Source organism: Marmota marmota, unplaced genomic scaffold, assembly GCF_001458135.2.
Source record: "Marmota marmota marmota unplaced genomic scaffold, marMar, whole genome shotgun sequence".
NCBI classification, from domain to species: Eukaryota; Metazoa; Chordata; class Mammalia; order Rodentia; family Sciuridae; genus Marmota; species Marmota marmota.
This window is the reverse complement of record NW_025999968.1, coordinates 11,114,637-11,131,759: the sequence shown is the minus strand read 5'-3', so window position 1 is coordinate 11,131,759 and position 17,123 is coordinate 11,114,637.

Sequence of the window (17,123 nt, the reverse complement as noted above, 5' to 3'; positions counted from 1 at the left end):
TCTAAAAATAATGAATCAAAAATTTTATGTTTCTAGTGTTTAAGCAACACCTTAAACCCTGTACACATGTGCACACACACCCCTGGTGAGTGTCTGTGCTTTCTTGTAAAGGCGTCTTATTTCTTCCATTCTGAGATCATCTGCACTGACTTTTTGAAATTTTTGAAAAAATATGTGTCACATATGTATAATTCTAAAGAGGAATGGTGTCACATGAATCCATTACCCAACACGTAGGAGCTAGAATATACCACTATTCTGAGTCCCTCCCCCTGTCAGAGAGCACCAACTTTCCCAAGATGGAACCACCATCCTGCTTTTGCTTTTATTATTTCTTTGCTTGTAAAAAAAAAAAAATTTTATCACGTATATGTTTGTGCCTCTTAGCATATGTTTAGTTTTTATACTTTTGAGCTGTATAGAAATAGCTTTACAAAAATTCATCTTATCTCTTCTTCTGTCTTGCTTTTTTCATTAAGTCCTATATATACATTTTATTCATATTTTATGGGGAGATACAATTCATTCATTTTCACCACTGGCTATCCCATTTCATGAATATATGTACATATTCTTGGTGCCTATGTGTGAGAATTTATCTCTGGAGTTTTCATGTGGGAGTGGAACTGCTGTGTTGGAATGTCTGTGCCTGATCAATTTTACAAGCCAGTGCTAAATTGTTTTCCCCAGTGGTTGTACTAATTGCATTCCCAACTGCAGAGTATGAGATTCCTGTTGCTGGGATTCCTTGCCAATACTTTGATATTTTCAAGTACTGAAGTCTGGTAGCCATTTTTCACCCAGTAGATTTGCACCAGCTTTTTAGGCTTGTCTGTCCAAGTTCTAAAGGATGGAAAATGACTTCTCAGAAACAAATCAAACTTCTTTTTGGTTGCCTTTCCAGTTTCTCCTTGGGGTCAGTCACTTCACTAGGTATTCATAATATGTCATGTTGGGCCTAATGTTCATCCCTGAAAAGAGGCCACATCACCTGGGACAAGTGACTAGCAGACTGAGTTAGGAATTAGGAAGCTCCTCTGTCCCCGAAGCTCTGCAGAGCATGCGTCTGAGTCACGTCACCTCTCGGCATTCACCCTGTCTGCTTGCTGGGGACAACAGAGCTGACCTTCCTCCCAGCCCTGCTGTAGAGCACTTTGAAATCTTTGGATAAAAAGCATGACAGAAGCACCAAGTACGATTGTGACTTGTGCCAGCAACACTAGAAGACGGCATAAAAATAGGAAGCAAAGAAAATTTCATTTTACAAAAGCTGCAGTGAGAAAATTGGCTGGTCAGAATGTCATTCCCTGATTTTGGGTCTCATGGATGTAGACTTTTATAAAATTAAAAGGAAAAAAATATAAATGTACACATTTTGTCTTGGGTGCCCCACAGAAGCCCTTTGATCATCACCATTCCTGTGTCACCAGGTGAGTCATTGAAGTGGAGGAAGATTGATACCTGAAGAGACTGTGTCAAATCAGTTCTTTGTAGTTGCCCTCACTATTTTGACTTTCATTGCCAGGCATTGAAGCCACACAGTCTGAGGGGATGTTACGCAGTGAAAATTGGGAAGGGTCTAAGCCACGGCACCACCATTACACATAGGAGCTCAGACTCCTCCAGCAGAAACAGAGCATCCTTCAAACCTGGCCCACCATCCTGTCTCCACTCTGAAGTTCTCAGATCCCCCATTTTGTCCTTAATATTTAAGAACATGAGAGATGCAAAGAGGGGATCTTTTCAGCAACCTTGGACACATTAGGAACCCCAAGATAAAAAGAGTCATGCCCATTGATGTGGGGGCTCACTTTAAACAATGACTTAGTTATCATCGTAGTGGCTTATGCTCATCCTGGTTTAATGCTCTCAGTGAGTTGTGCTGAGCTGTAATCACCTTTACTTATAAATTGGATGGGCTGTGGAGACAGATCCAACTCATAGAAAAGACATTTCGTGCTCTGAGCTTATTGCCTGGTATGAGACTCAGATCATTTAGGATAGGAGCTTTTGATTCTTATGCTCTGTCTTTACAGTCAATTTTTTTTTCCTATTGGAGTTTTAAAAATTCAAAACTGCACAGGGTGATTTGGTTGCTGCACCCCACTGAGAAGTTGAGGAAGTAAAAGGTAAGAGGGTGTAGCTTTGGGCCTGTAAGGGGGATGTGAATGACGTGTGTCCACCCACAGCAACTGTTCCATGATGTTATGAATCATATTGTACTCGACTCCTAATTTCCACTCAGAAAGGGAAAGCTAAAGAGCACTATTGAAATGTTTTGTTCAGAAGTTTCTCCGAGAGAGGGTCCTCATAGTGCTTTGTGAAATAATTTGCATTCTAATTGGCATAGTTAAATTATTGCCATAGAATTTACATGGTGTGACTCCAGTAAGAATACTTTCCATTAGGAAATACTCCTTAGGAAAAAAAAAAATGTCCACTCCAGTATCCAGTCTGAAGAAAATCTCTATTTATTCTCTTCAGTGACCCCATGAGAAAGGTCATTCTCACTGGATTTTCAATTGCTTAACTGAAGAAATTAGTTGAAAAGTGGAAATCCAACCTGCTGATAGTTTCTTTATCTGCCCACACCTAATAATTGGTTTGACAGATTTTTTTCCCTTTAAATCGACAGATTATTTACACCTCTGTGGATTACAATGTTGCTGGGCCTTTCTTTTTTAAAAAGTTCTTTTTGGAGATGAGAACTGTCCACAGTCAGGCTAAAATTTAGTTCTCAGCTACATAATTCTTGTTTGTATAATATGGATTCCTAACAATGGCGGGATAATGGAGTATCATGAAGCCTTGAAATGTCAATGCTGATGAAGACAATGGAGCCCAGAGGGAAATGACAGAATGTTATGTACAGAAGAGAATGAAAAGGGTATGGAATCCCATTCCTATTATGTGCAATGGTTTGACTGTCCCCTCCAACACTCTTGGTGAAATTTGATTTCCATTGTAACAATTAAGAGGTGAGACCTTAAAGAGGTGATTGGGTCAGAGAACTCCACCTTCATGAAAGGATTAATATTATTATCATCCAAATAGAATAGTTATCCTGGGAGTGAGCTCCTGGCAAAAGGAAAAGTCCAGCTCTTTTTGCCCTCTTGCTCAACCTTCCTGCTCTCTCTGTCTTGAACTTGCTCTCTTGCCCTGGGCCATGCTGTGACATGTATAAAGACCCCTCCAACGCTGGTGCCAAGCCATTGGACTTCCTAGCTTCCAGAACCACAGCTCCCAGTGTTCATAAAGTACCCAGCCTATGGTATTCTGTTTAGCAGCAGAAAACAGACTAAGATACCATGTGAAAAGCGAATATGCAAAAAAGATACAGATGGTAGGATTTTGAGTGTTCCCATCTCATCATTTTCTCCTAATACTTTTACAATATTGCTTGTGTAATAAACATGGTTGTAAAAGTATTCAGTTAGGTGTAAGAGAAGACATGTCATGAAATTAATAAGGTGTAAGTTACAGGTCCCTTCATATGCGGGGCCTACGAGTGACTGGGTTGCTAAGAGTTACAGAGCTCCAGGTGGAGAAAGTGAGCCTGCATACAATCAGCAAACATTCCTATGTCAGCATTTCTGGTAAATCACTTGTAGAGATTGCAGAAGAAAGGGTCCTAATTCTCTAGCACTCCTGCAATTTGTCATTATATCATTTCTCATTACAAGTAAATATTCACTTTCAGATCTAATTTTAAATTTATAATTCTACATTTTTTTTTTCTTTAAGAGGACTTGCATGAGCATCATGTCTCATGAAATCTGAAGGTGCCTTTGGTTGGGTGGGGCATCCGAACACCAGCTGAGCCTTATGAAGTGTAAGATCCAACACTGGTTTCCTTCCTTGACTTTTCCTAAGAATCATTGTTAGAGCGTTGGACAGCCTGCGGCTGTGCTTGGGGGTTCCTCTGGCACCACAGTCCCTCATTCCATGGCTGTGTCCTCCCAGCTGTTCTCAGTTCTCAGAGAAAAGCAGCTTGAAATACCAGTTCAAGATCTCAGGATAGGAAGGACAGTGAAGGTCATGTTGGGTCACCACTTGCCTGATGCTTGACTCTTGTTTTCAAGCGATTACTGGGCCTGAGCTAGACTCCCTGACCTGAGGCAACTGTTCGAAAGCTCTTCCTTGCCTGGAGTCAAAATCCGTCCATTGTTATTGACATTACTCTTTGCTTAAGAGCTCATTAGAGCAAGTTAACCTTTTAGATGAAAATGGCAGAGGAAAGTGAGAAGAAAGGAACTTTAGTTGTCTCTCTCCTTCCCTATTTCTCTGCTAGGCATTCTGTTGTAGGTTTTAATATGTGTTTGATATAATCTCTATCATCATCATCATCATCATCATCATCATCATCATCATCTCATCACCTCAGGTTGCCAGATTTAGCAAATAAAGATGGAAGATGCTTAGATTAAGTTTGAATTTCATAAAAAATATTTGTGAAATATGAGTATGCCCTCTCCATGTGAAATTAGTTTATCCTTGGTCAAGAGCTACTGGATCCTATTAATATTCCCATTTTGGAGCTGAGGAAATTAAATGCCAGAAAATAGCAAATAGCAGAGCTGGAATTCAGGCCCAGGTTTTTGACTGTAAAGTGCTATATATTTTTCCTATCACCATATTGTGTAATTATATACTATCTACTTCCCACCTATCTCAAGAAAACCAGAAAATTAATTTTTTCTTAGAGAAGAGCAACAGAAGCTATAAAAAAACAAAACTAATGCAGGTATTCTCAGCAAAGAGAGGACAGTCCCCAGGAAACTACTGGTTCATTTAGTGTTAAAGATAAAATTCTTGTGAGAAACTACAAAGATTGTTAGTCTGGTGTGAACACAGGAAATGCGAAACCTCCCTGAGACATTCAGAACAGGGGACCGAAAGCCCCTTTCACCAAAGCATCTGTTTTCCAGGCCTTTGGAAAGCACCTTCTCTCATCATAGCAGCAGTGGGGAAGGGAGGCTGGGCCTTTTCACCTGGTGTCCCTGGAACCTGAGTCCTACTCAGATTTCCCTGTCACCTTTCAGTGCTGGTTTACTTTCTCCTCCCATTGTATATGCTGCAGAATTAATTGCCAGCCTAATTGCCAAAACTAATTGCTGTGACATTCATTGCTCATCTGCTCCCTTGTCTGGCTTAAGTTTGGACAGGTGGCTCCTATGAAGGCAAGGATGGAAAAATTCCTGTTTTGGAGACAGGGTGCTTCAGAGTCATGGCCCATGGAGGTGGACCAAGGAACCAGCTTCCTCATTGCACAGAAGACAATAATTCTTGGCAGGGGTTCACTGTTTTCTGGCTTCAGATGAGGTTGCTTTGACTGTGAGTCCATTAAGTCGTACTTTTCAGGTATTTTCTCTCTTCCATTCAGAGTTTAGAATTTGTTTAGAGTTGCTGATAAAGAAATTGAGACCCAGAGAAGGGAGATTTCTTCTCCCATACCACACAGCTCCCTCATGACAGAGCTATATGGGGGGCTCAGATTTCCCAACTCACAGCCCAAGATACTTTCTACTGCTCCATCCAGCGATTGTTGAAATTACACTAATTACTCTTTTACATTTCCTTATAAATGTTTATAATCCACTGTTGAATAGGTTTTCCTTATCGGTAGCAAGAATAATAACCATTAATATTTATTGAGTTATTATGAACTCTTTTCATGCCATATCTCATGTAATCCTCAAAAAAAAAATAAAAAAATAAAAAGAATATCCTTATTTGAAATATGGAAAAACTGAGGGGAAAAAATGTTCATGCCAGAAAGGTTCATTGCCTGTGCCAATGCCAGAGTCCCATCCTCTTAAGCCCACAAGGTCACGTTGTGTGCAGGATCCTGCTCACAGCTTTTGGATTGTGATACATGGAAGAATTTGTGAGGACTGTTTGAAGGCTGGAGCTGGAGCAACTTTAATCAACCAGATCATTCAAATGGTTATGTCGAGCCAGGTCAGGACGTTCCCTTTCCTCCATACTGCTGAGCTAATGACTAACGGATTACAGGCCATTTTGTGATGAGCTTGGAGAGTTCACGGAGAATTCCAGGGATTTGTTGGGCAGTGGAACAGACAATAGGTTGGGGGCAGAAACCCGAAGCTTAGTTCTGGATCTGGCCCTAGCAAGCTGCATGGCCCTGGGAGAACCTATGTTCTTTAGACCCTTCAGCTCTGAAATGAGGAGCTTCGACTCCGCAGTCTCTAAGACAGGCACCATACTACGCCTCTCCTGTGGCCTGTCCAAGATGGAAGCGCACAATGGCAGAGGCTTGTAAGAACCTTCAGGATGGCTCTCCAGTGGCTGCACATAAGAGTCTTATTGTTTGGTTCTTGTTCTATTCCCCTCTCCGTGACAGGAAGAATAATAAAAGCAATGGCACTATTGTGTGAAATACGTTTTTTCTCATCCAGAAGAAAACTATGGCATACACAACAGCAAATCATTTGGAAGCTCAAAAAGTAATTAATTGTATAATTCATTGAACTTGATGGGAGAAGTGAATTATGATAAGGGAAAAAGGCTAAGGGTTAAAAGTAAAGATTTAAAAAGTTTTAAATTTCATTGGTGAAGGTAATTAGCTTAGAGAAAGAAAAACCTATTTTAAATGGATTTAAACAGGAAAGTCTAGGTGCAATAAAAAGGAGTTTTGTGCCCCCCAGCAGAGGGGGGAAAAAGCTGTCTTCATGAAAAACAAGGATTTTGAAATAAAAAAAAATTTCTCATCAGTTGTCTTGTCAATTCTTTTGGGTAATTTCATGAGGCTTCTGTGAACTTTGAGCTTCCAAATCTTTACATGAGGGAAGAATGATGTAGTGTACATAAAAAAGGTTAACTTTTTAGTAGAAACCTCTTTTGCAGGATGTACCATGGCAGCCTGGGAGTGCTGGAGACTTTTGAAAGAGAGGCCAGAAGAAGTGGATTTGATACCCTGTTCTATTACTTGTTTCTAAGTGACCTTGGGCAAGTCCTGTTCTCTCTCAGGGGCTCAGTATCCTCCTATCTGCCTGAAGCTCTGGAATTGGACATATCTGAAGTGTTATTCAACATTTGCATTTCTAACCATAGAGCATAATAAAAAAAAATCTGATAGTCAGTGGTTTATTGGCAACGAGTCATTAGGGTAAAATCCAGGAAATCTATTTTAAAAATGATATGTGCTGGGTATAATTAAAATGCTCATAGTTTAGGTCAAATAATTCTGCTAACGGAGTCAATTTTAGAATAGCCTGATATGCTCTTACCACTAAGAGGAAGTAAATACATATCTCCTTCCTCTTCTGTTTCCTGCTTTGCTCATGGGAGTGTGCAAATTTTTTTTGGCAACACAGAATGTTGAACACAAAAACCTGAGTCCCTTGAAGCAGTAGTCCTTTAGCATTTGGGGGTGTTCAACCCTTTCTCTGTCATTCAAAACTTCAGGTGGCTGGTGGCCACATGGAGGGGAAAAACATTCCGCTCCCCATTTCATTCTCGGAAGCAAATGACACAGGCACAGTTGTTGATCTTATTGTCTCACAATCTGGAGGCTAAATGTCTGAATCAACATGGCTGGTTTGTTGTAAGTCCTCTATCCTTAGTTTGTAGAGGACTGTCTTCTTCCTATCTCTCTTCCTCCATTGTCTTTCCTCTATACCTGTCTCTGTCCCCAAGTCTCACATTTTTATAAGATAACAGTCTTATTGGATTAGACATCCTAGTAACCTCATTTTATAAGATGATTTGATTCCCTCTGTAAACACCCTTTCTCAAAATCAAGTCACCTTCTTAGACACTGGGGATTCGGATTTCAACACATCTTTTTTTTTGGGGGGGGGATGCAAGTCAAACTAAACCAATAATATAGCTCACAAAAGGGGGTTTCCTATTACTGTCTGTTGCCTGGAGTCAGTTCAGACAGTCATCACCTTCCTACATGCAAAGAAGAAAAGAATTTGCTCTGGGCATTTTGCTATGGCAGCAGGAAATTGCAGTAGCAAAGCATCTGAGAAAGCACCTGCACAATTCAGATGAGGCAGTAAGTACATTTTCTCCCAGCACCCCTGGCTAAGCTGCTCCTCCATGTTGGGGATACAGCATGATCAGCACAGCTACTGGGAGCCAAGTTAGAGCTCCAGCTGCAGACTGGGTGTGACACATCAAGTGAGTAGCAGAAGCGCCTATCAAAAGGAAACACCTGCCACAGACAGTTTATTGAAGCTTGAGAAAATAAAGGTCGAGGGCTCTGGGCCGTGCCACCACCGTTCTCCACTATTATTCTGGGGCAGAATATACATATCGGTTCACAATGCCATGAAAGACACAGAGAAATCCAGGATGGTGAGCACTGTCTTACAGAGATAATAAGCCTCTGAAGTACTTCAAGGGAGCCAGGGGAGCTGGGATGGAGGGACAGTGAGTAAGCAGGACTAGGGACGTAGGAGGGGCTGGACCCCATGGTCTAGTGCCTTGTCTCAGTCTAGATATGTGACCTAAGACCTGCACACGTATGCATGTGCACGTGTGAGCATTTTACATGTGTGCACTGGTAGGTACATGTACGTGCCTATGTGTGTATGTGCACTGGTGACTGCATTGGAGAAGCACTAGGAAAGGGAGGGAAAAGAGAGTGTTAAAACTATGACAGGTTAATAAGCATCTGAAATATTTAATTACTACAGAACGTTCCAAGGCTTTGTCTACAGTCATCTTTTCCAAACTGCAGGTTATAGCTCAGGAGCCAGTAGTGAAATCAATTTAGTCATGCAGGGGTTTCTCACTTGAGGACGCTGGATGCTGCTCCCCCAAGAAGCTCAGGGGCAGGACTGTTTTCAATATAGTTGTCTTCCTTTGTAATCCTATGGGTTTTGTTTTATGCATTTTAAAAAGTACTCCAAGAAGAGATCCATAGCTTTCACCACACTGGGTAGAAATGGCATATACAAAAAGAGAATAAAAATTCCTAGGTCAAAACTAGCATTATAAAAAGTTATTAAGGAAGAATAGGATTGAAATGAAATAAAATAATTTAGTCCTACATATAATGAGAGTAAATATTGTTTGTGAAACTTTTGTTTCAGGTACACAAATACTTATGTGTGTATAAATAAACATATGTATGTGTATAGAGAAAGTTTTCTGCACAAACATTTCTTTCTCTCTCTCTCTCTCTCTCTCTCTCTTTAACATACATTCATTTCTAATTGTAGAACATGATCAAAAATATTTACTAGCCACTGATCTGCTACTAGATACTAGGGCAAAGACTAATCATTTTTAAAAATTATGAGTGAGGGACATGGTAAGCCATTCAAGTTGGGGAATGAAGGGTTCTGGGTTTATGCAGGCGTTTGCCTTTGTGCACTCAAAATAGACTCGTTCCGCCAGCTTCCAGGTGGATGGTGACCAGCTGGCTCTAACCACAGCGCATAACGGATGGCTGTATCTTACTCTGCCTGGTTGGGGCCTGAGTTAATTGGAGTGTCTCAGAGACACATGTTAATTTCTGTGGCAACCAGGCTCCAGGAAGTGTAAGAGGCAGTGATCTTGCTTCCTGGGTGGTGAGGTCTCGGTTGTTATTGCAGGCAGGAAGTTTGTTCTTCCATGCAAAGACGACAATGCCAACTGAAGAAACAGAGAATGTCTCCCACTGAGGGTGATGGCAAAGGAAGAAAAGCAAAAGTGAAGAGGAGAGGGCAGAGAGGCACGATGAAGCAGGAAAAGAGGAGTGGGGTTAGAAGGAGAGGAAAACAGCAAGTGCGTAAGGCAAGAAGCTGGGCCAGCTAACTGTGGGTGTGGGGAGAAGCCATTGCACTAGTCTGTTAGACCCCTGCAGGATTCACAGCATCATGGATGGTGAAAACTAAAAGGATGGCGAGGTAGTTCAGCAGGAAAGAACAACAAAGATGAATCTTGGAAGGAGGCCATACTGCTATTAGAGTTGAATTGATCCAGGGAATGACTGCCCCTGTTAATGAACTGTTGCTAACTTACTAGTATATTTTAAATGAAACTCATATTTAATTTAGAAAATGTAAGCTTCACTTACAGCAGAAATTTTGCCTTCCTCATTTCCTAAATTAGCACTAATGCCATGGTAAGGGCATAATAAGTACTTATAAAGGTATGTGAATTGATCAGTTGGTAACAGGTATTCTAAATTACTTAAAATAATAATAATAATAATAAGGACAATGATAACTACATTAAAAATATAATGCTTAATAACTTAGAAATCAATTTAATGGATACTATGTCACTTAATCCTTCCACTGTTTCATCAAAAGTTACTATTATTCTTATTTCAAAGATGAGGACATTAGCTCAATGTCACTCAATAATAAGTATCTGGGATTTTAATCAATATTCTCTGATGCCAAAGCCAACATAGTACTTTTTCTCCTTAGGTATGTTGTACGTTTACTATAAATGATTTTGGGGTATATCCATAGTAGGTATGCCAGTCAGCTTTCTGGTACTATAACAAAATACCTGAGATAACCACCTTATAAAAGGAGAAGGTTTATTTTGGTTCATAATTTTGAATGTTTTAGTTCATAGTTGGTTGATCCTGTTTCTTTTGGGCCTGTGGTGAGGCAGCACCTCATGGTGGGGAATGTGGAGCAAAGCTGTTCACCTCAAGGTGCCTGAGAAGCAAAGGAGAAAGAGACCAGGTTCCCACAATTCCCTTCAAAGGCATGCCCCTAATGATCTAAAACCTTCCAATAGACCCCACCTCTAAAATTTTCCACTGCCCTCCAATTGTGCCATGGGCTAGAGATCAAGCCTCTATTTAGCACATGGGCCTTTGGGGAATCCTCCAGGTCTAAACTATAGGCATGTGTAACAGTTTAGATTCTCCAGGAAGCAGACACTCTGATGGAGTTTGGGGTATTTGAGGAAGAGAGGATCACACCCGTGAAAGATGAGGGGAGGGAAGACATGGGGTAGAGATGCTGATCTGGCACTTGTGTGAGGAGGTGGAAGGCAGCAGAATCAAGCTAAGAATACCTCAGACAGAAATGCAGAGCTAATGGAATCTTAGCCATTATAATGGGAGTTCCAGAGCAAAGACTGCCTGTAGATAAGCCCTGAATTGGGTAGAAATGGCCAGGCCCTGGGGCCCCCAGCATGCTCAACATCTGGGTCTGCCTGTGAAGTTGAGTTGGACACTGCAGGAGCTGCTGCTGGAGGCTGACTGCACTTCTTCCTCTGAATAGCAAGGTCTTTCTTGAAGGGAGGGGCAGGCCCACCATGGCTGACATACCATCTATTAAATTTTCCTCAAGACATGACATTTTCTCTATAATTCCATCTTCAATACTCTAGTGGGATATTGTTTTTCTTAGCATATTCTGATTTTCTAGTTAGTAAACGGCAGCCTGCATAGGGACTAAATGTCCCAGTTTAAAAATACAAAATTCCTACCTGCAGGGTTAAGAGAAGAGGAAGAATTACACTAGGCTGAGAAATTAAAATGTGATACGCTGGATCAGGTCAACTGCTGCAGAAACACAGGTGCTGCTCCTCCATTTTTCACAGCATAGTAGACTTGGCCGATTGATCACAACACTTTTCCTTATGAGTCATGTTGTCTGCCTCAAAATTATTCTCAACATAGTGATCCAGACAGCTACTACCCATCTATCAATGTTGGCGCCCAAGATGAAACCAATTCATCATCCCAGCACGAGGTAATAGGGGCAGATATAGGCCTTTGAGCAGGTTTGTGAGTGTGTGTATGTGTGCTCTCACACGTGTGTCTGAAGGATAGTAAGAGCATGAGTTTGGGGGAGATAAAATGGAAACGAACACTTGAACTTTTTCTTTTTTTTTTAATCAATTAGGGAGTTATGTTTCCATTTAAAAAAAAGAAAAGCAAGAAGTCTGGACTCAGAGCATCTTTTCCCTAGAAACAATATCATAAATGAGAATTGTGTACCAAAGTCAGCACCTAGATACTTCCTTATGCATACGTAAGTATCAGTGAAGATGCTTTAGGATCCTAACAAAAAACTCAGTATTCATTGACTTAATAAATAAGAGTATATTTCTTCTTCCATAAAAAGAAATTTGTAAGTGGGCAACTGTCCACATAGATTCAGGATTTTAACAACACATCCCTGTGATTCTGTTGCTGCTTTCTTCATAGCTGCAGAGTGACTTGGCTGCTAGAAGAATTAGGAGGTGGGGTGCCCCAATTCAGGAGGAAACAAAAATCTAAGAAGCCTCCCCCAGAAGACTTCTATGTACAGCTCATGGGCCAAAGTAGGATCCTATGACTGCCCAGTTAAAAAAAATATTAGGAAGGCACATACTTTATTTTAAAAATACAAAATTCTCTATGGTGGGTGGCAACAACAGGAAAAGGGCTGGGCTTGGCTTTTGGATAGATAACTGGTGGTAAATGGCATCAGACCAAAAATATAGAGCAATATATATATATATATATATATATAAAATTTAAAGAGAGAGAGAGAGAGAGAGAGAGAATTTTTTTAATATTTATTTTTTAGTTTTCGGTGGACACAGCAACTCTATTTTTTTAAATTTTTATATGGTGCTGAGGATCGAATCCAGCACCCCATGCATGCCAAGTGAGCATACTACCACTTGAGCCACATCCCCAGCCCAGCATTATATTTTATATGTTAAAATGATTCTCAGATGTTTTCAAGCATGGGTGGAAAATACCCTATGTTCACTCTTCAACTCATCCCAACTTTCCAATTTAAAAAGAACTTGATAAAAATAATGAGTGTTTTATGCATATTTGTTGGATGAGGGGGGATTCCATGTATGTGTGTTTTAGCAACATAAATTTCTATTCTGAATTCAATGGACCTGTGACTTAAAATCTAATCATTGGTTAATTATAAGTCAAAATACTATAAATACATTATTATTCACCATAGGATTAACTTAACCACTCACCACAAACTAAATGATAATTTTAAAATTAATGAATAATGAGTTATATTTAAAGGTAAGAATGGCAGCAATTGAAATCTCCAGCCCACTCATGATAGCAACACTCAAAATATATAGCATATTTACTAAAAATTATAGAAGTTCCAAGCTATTTCTTTTTCTCTGAGTGAGTCACATACCCAAATTAATGTGTTTTCGTGCTATGCAATCTTAGTAAAATACAGAATTAAGTCCTTGTTAAGCTCTAATAATGTGTTAATTTTAGATCATGATATAATATTTTAGTAATCTTTAGTAAATGCTAGGTAGGCTACTAGAAAGTAGCTCTTCATCATATGCAAAAAAAATAGAATCTAGGACATTGCCTGCCCTTTGCTTCTAAGAACTGAAAAGAGGAAGTTTGGGGATCAGCTTCTGGTCCATCCAAATTGTGAAGAATCATTATGAATTAGAAGAGAGCAATGATTTGAAGTCAGTGACCATGACTGAATTTTCATTCCACCTCTGACTGCTTGGGGATAAATCTCCTAAGCTCCTCATAGCTCAGCTTCCTCATCAGAGGAGAGGAGGGACTAGAATAGAAACTCCCCTACTTACTATCAGGGTGTGAGTCTATGTGTGGGAAATTCCAAAGTCACTAAGCTTGTACTGCTCTTGAACTCATTGAACCTGATGTGGTTAATAATTCTTGGGAAAACTCCTTCTCAAATGCATTTCCAGAAATGGGAGTATGAATCAGTTTCTCAAGACTTTTGCTTACGGGTGGCGTCCTTGTTAATACATGTTCTGTACAATGTGTATCTAAGTGGTAGAATAATGTTTGGCATATAACAAAGCACAGAAACTCTGTTTTGTAAGTAAGTGTATAACATTTCCTCCTAAACCATTCTCAATTGTGTCTACTGGAAGTTAGTGGAGGCAGGTAAGTGCCCTCCTTAAGGATATCCCAAGACACTTTTCTGACACTTGTCCTTCCATGGAATTAACATGAAGCTCTTGCCCATGCATAGTTGTACATCCATAAAAGTCTCCCATTGTGTCCCTCTTTCAATCTCGTTTCATTTTCTTGCTCATACTGTCCATCAGTGCAGGCGCAGCACTTTTATGTTATATGATTTACTCTTTGCTCTTCAGAGTCATTTTCACTCTTAAATAATTCATTCTACATTCATAGGAAACATTCCTCCTTTTTTCATCACTTTTAATTTGAAAAAAGTATCTTTGATTCCATTGGTAATTACTCAACAAAGACTTTTAACACTTGAACTTACTGAACCTGATGTGGTTAATAATTCTTGGAAAAACTCCTTCTTCAAATAAATCTTCACAGCCCCATTGAAATGCATCGATTTTCAACAGTGTAGTTTTTAGAGTTCAAAATGCAGACAACCCAATACCATCACTGGTAGTGCATTCTTATAGAGCTTTGGTCTATTTGTGACCATTCAGAGGTTGGAGATTGGTAAGCAGAGAGCATCTAACTTATTTTCTGCACAATTTGTTGTTGGGATAAAGTCAAGGTCCTCTGTAAATTGCAAAATGTTATCAGGGTTTTGTTATCATTTCCATAAAACATTTCTACTATTCCAAGTTAGGGCACAAGGAAGAGATCTTTGTCTCACAGCAAAAGTGGCAATCTAAGTTGAATCTCCCCTTCATTGCAAATATGAGCACTTGTCCATGTACACACATACATGTGTATGCACACATATACTACTACAGGAGAGAGAGAGGGATCCTGGCTCACAGAGTTTTGGCATCTCTCACAGCAGGAAGGGAAGTGGAGGCAGGATTCCTGGTTACTGGTAACTTGTGATCGCTCATCATTTCTGCAGGAAGACACCTCCTGATATTTGCTTTATAGAGGGCACCTTTCTAGTCAATCACTTGACAAGAGCTCTGAATTGGATTCAAAAAGGGCACAGGTTGGAATTAGGGTTAGAGGTTTTATTACATCTGTGTAATTACACTGTGGTGAATTTTAGTTGAAAGCTTTCTAGATAATAAATGGGAAATTCATTTTCTGGTGTTGCTGAAACGCTAGAGGGAATGAAGAAGTGTAGGTGCTGGCACATGTTCATGTCCAACAATGGGGTGGCCAACTTTTAGGGCTGTTTCCTGAATGACACGCTTATAACCAATGTACACACAAGGAGAGGGTCATAGATATGACCTATAGGATGGTAGAGAGTGAATGTTCCAGTCAAACTTGTCTTGACACACAACTACCTTAGCCAGAGCATCAGATTTTATCAAGACATTTTCCTCTTACACTTCACTTTCACTATGGAGAAGCCAAGTTGAGGCACTTTCCCTGATGAGTTTGAGTTGGAAGGACTAGCTCCAGAGTTGAGGATGCTTTAGGCAAACCATCATGTAGGTGAAGTCATTGCCTGGTTTCATTGTCTGTCTTTACTCCCAGGAACCCCAAATCTCTGCAGACATAAAATCCTTCATAGATGTGGCTCCTTCCTCTTAAAAAACAAAAACAAACAAACAAACAAAAAAAAAAAAAACCAAAACAACAACAACAAAAAAAACCTTGGGTTTAATCTCTCTCTTGCTGACATCTAAAATTTAACAATTCTAATATGGATCTCAGCTTGTGGACATTAATCTATGCTAATACACCCAGAGTTCTTATGATCTAAAAGGGTTAGTCTTCTGGGTGAGTGGTAAGTGTTTTGCATTTTAACAATGATAAATAAATGCCTTGCTTCAAAAGAATGACCTGATAGGACTGTTAAAAATACCACTTCCTCCAGGAAGTTTCTCCTGCCTCTCTTCACCCTCACAGGACAGAGTTTTCTGGTAAGGCTCCTCAGTGTTCTTTTCCTGTCATAGCATCTGGCACCCATCATTGTGATCCCTTGTTTAGTTGTCTGCTGTTCTGACTCAACTGTACTCTCTGCGTGGGTGGCAACCAGGTCTCTCACAGAACACTCGGAGGACCTCAATAAATATTGCTCATTGAAGGATTCAAGAACAATCCTGAAGATTTCAGGAACTATGGGAAAAGCTATGGGGTGAGGGAAAAGAAGGCATTGCTGAAGGCCAGATGGCTTTTGCTGATACCTCCTACTTATTTTCTAAGCCTAGAACGTCCTGCCGAGAAACCTCCAAAAATACCACTTGAAGATAACAGATGTCAATACCCCTTGAAGTGCTTTAGAAGCCCACTCAGCACTGGATGTTAATGGTTCAGGAGAATAGCCTTGGTCTGCTATAGTCACAGGTACCTTCATAGGCAGCAACTGCATAGGAAGTATCATGACATCCGTGTTTTAATGAGTGGGGATTCATTGTTCAAGTTGAAGCCTATACAGAAATAACTACTTTCACCAAAAGGAGCAGAGCATTAAATAAAACAAAATTACAATCTCCTCATTTCCACAGTGATGGCAAAATGTTCAGATAGAAAGAGAAAGGCTTCAGGGAAACTGAAATAAGAAAGACAAGTATTTCAATTGTATCCCAAGTAAATAGTGGCTAGATTTTAGCTCAGTGTACTAGAGGGCATGAAAACTTCCTTAGCAACACAGTGATAAGGGCTCTTAAAATAAAGTGAAATTGGAGGAAATGAATGAGAAAACACTGTGAACAGGAGTGGCGAAGAAGAACTTAGCCTCTCAGCGTTTGCAGGGACCCCTGAGCTGAATTAACATGAGAACAGAAGGAAGGTTTATCCTTGATCTTAGGTTGTTCTATTAACCTCCCCATGTGAGTCTCCTTGAGTTCTTGGTGAGTTTACAGCAGAGCTGCACTGTATATAGCATATTGCTCAGCAATGTAACTGTGGCCAAGGCAACTCTGTAGCTACTCTAAGTGCTTCTCCGTGATATGGTGCTCAGTTGATTTTAATTCCTACTTTCCCCTCTTTCTTTTCAGTTTTTTTAAATTTTTCTTCTCTCTCTCTTTATGATACTTCATAAAGAACCACTCTAGATGCTGCTTAGACAAACACAGAAGGACAAGTTAGATATTAAGTGGCCACAGCCCAGTAAAAGCATTTAACTTCTGCAGCTCTATTTCAATCTCAATTCTGTGCATCTTATATAACACACACATATACATGATATCATTTGATTTCCTCGGACGGCTCTACTCTATAATAATTTTATTCCTAGTTTTTGGATTAGTAAACAAATTCAGGTTAGCTAAGTTGTTTCACTAATGATAAATGAATAGAATATGGAAGACTACATTTG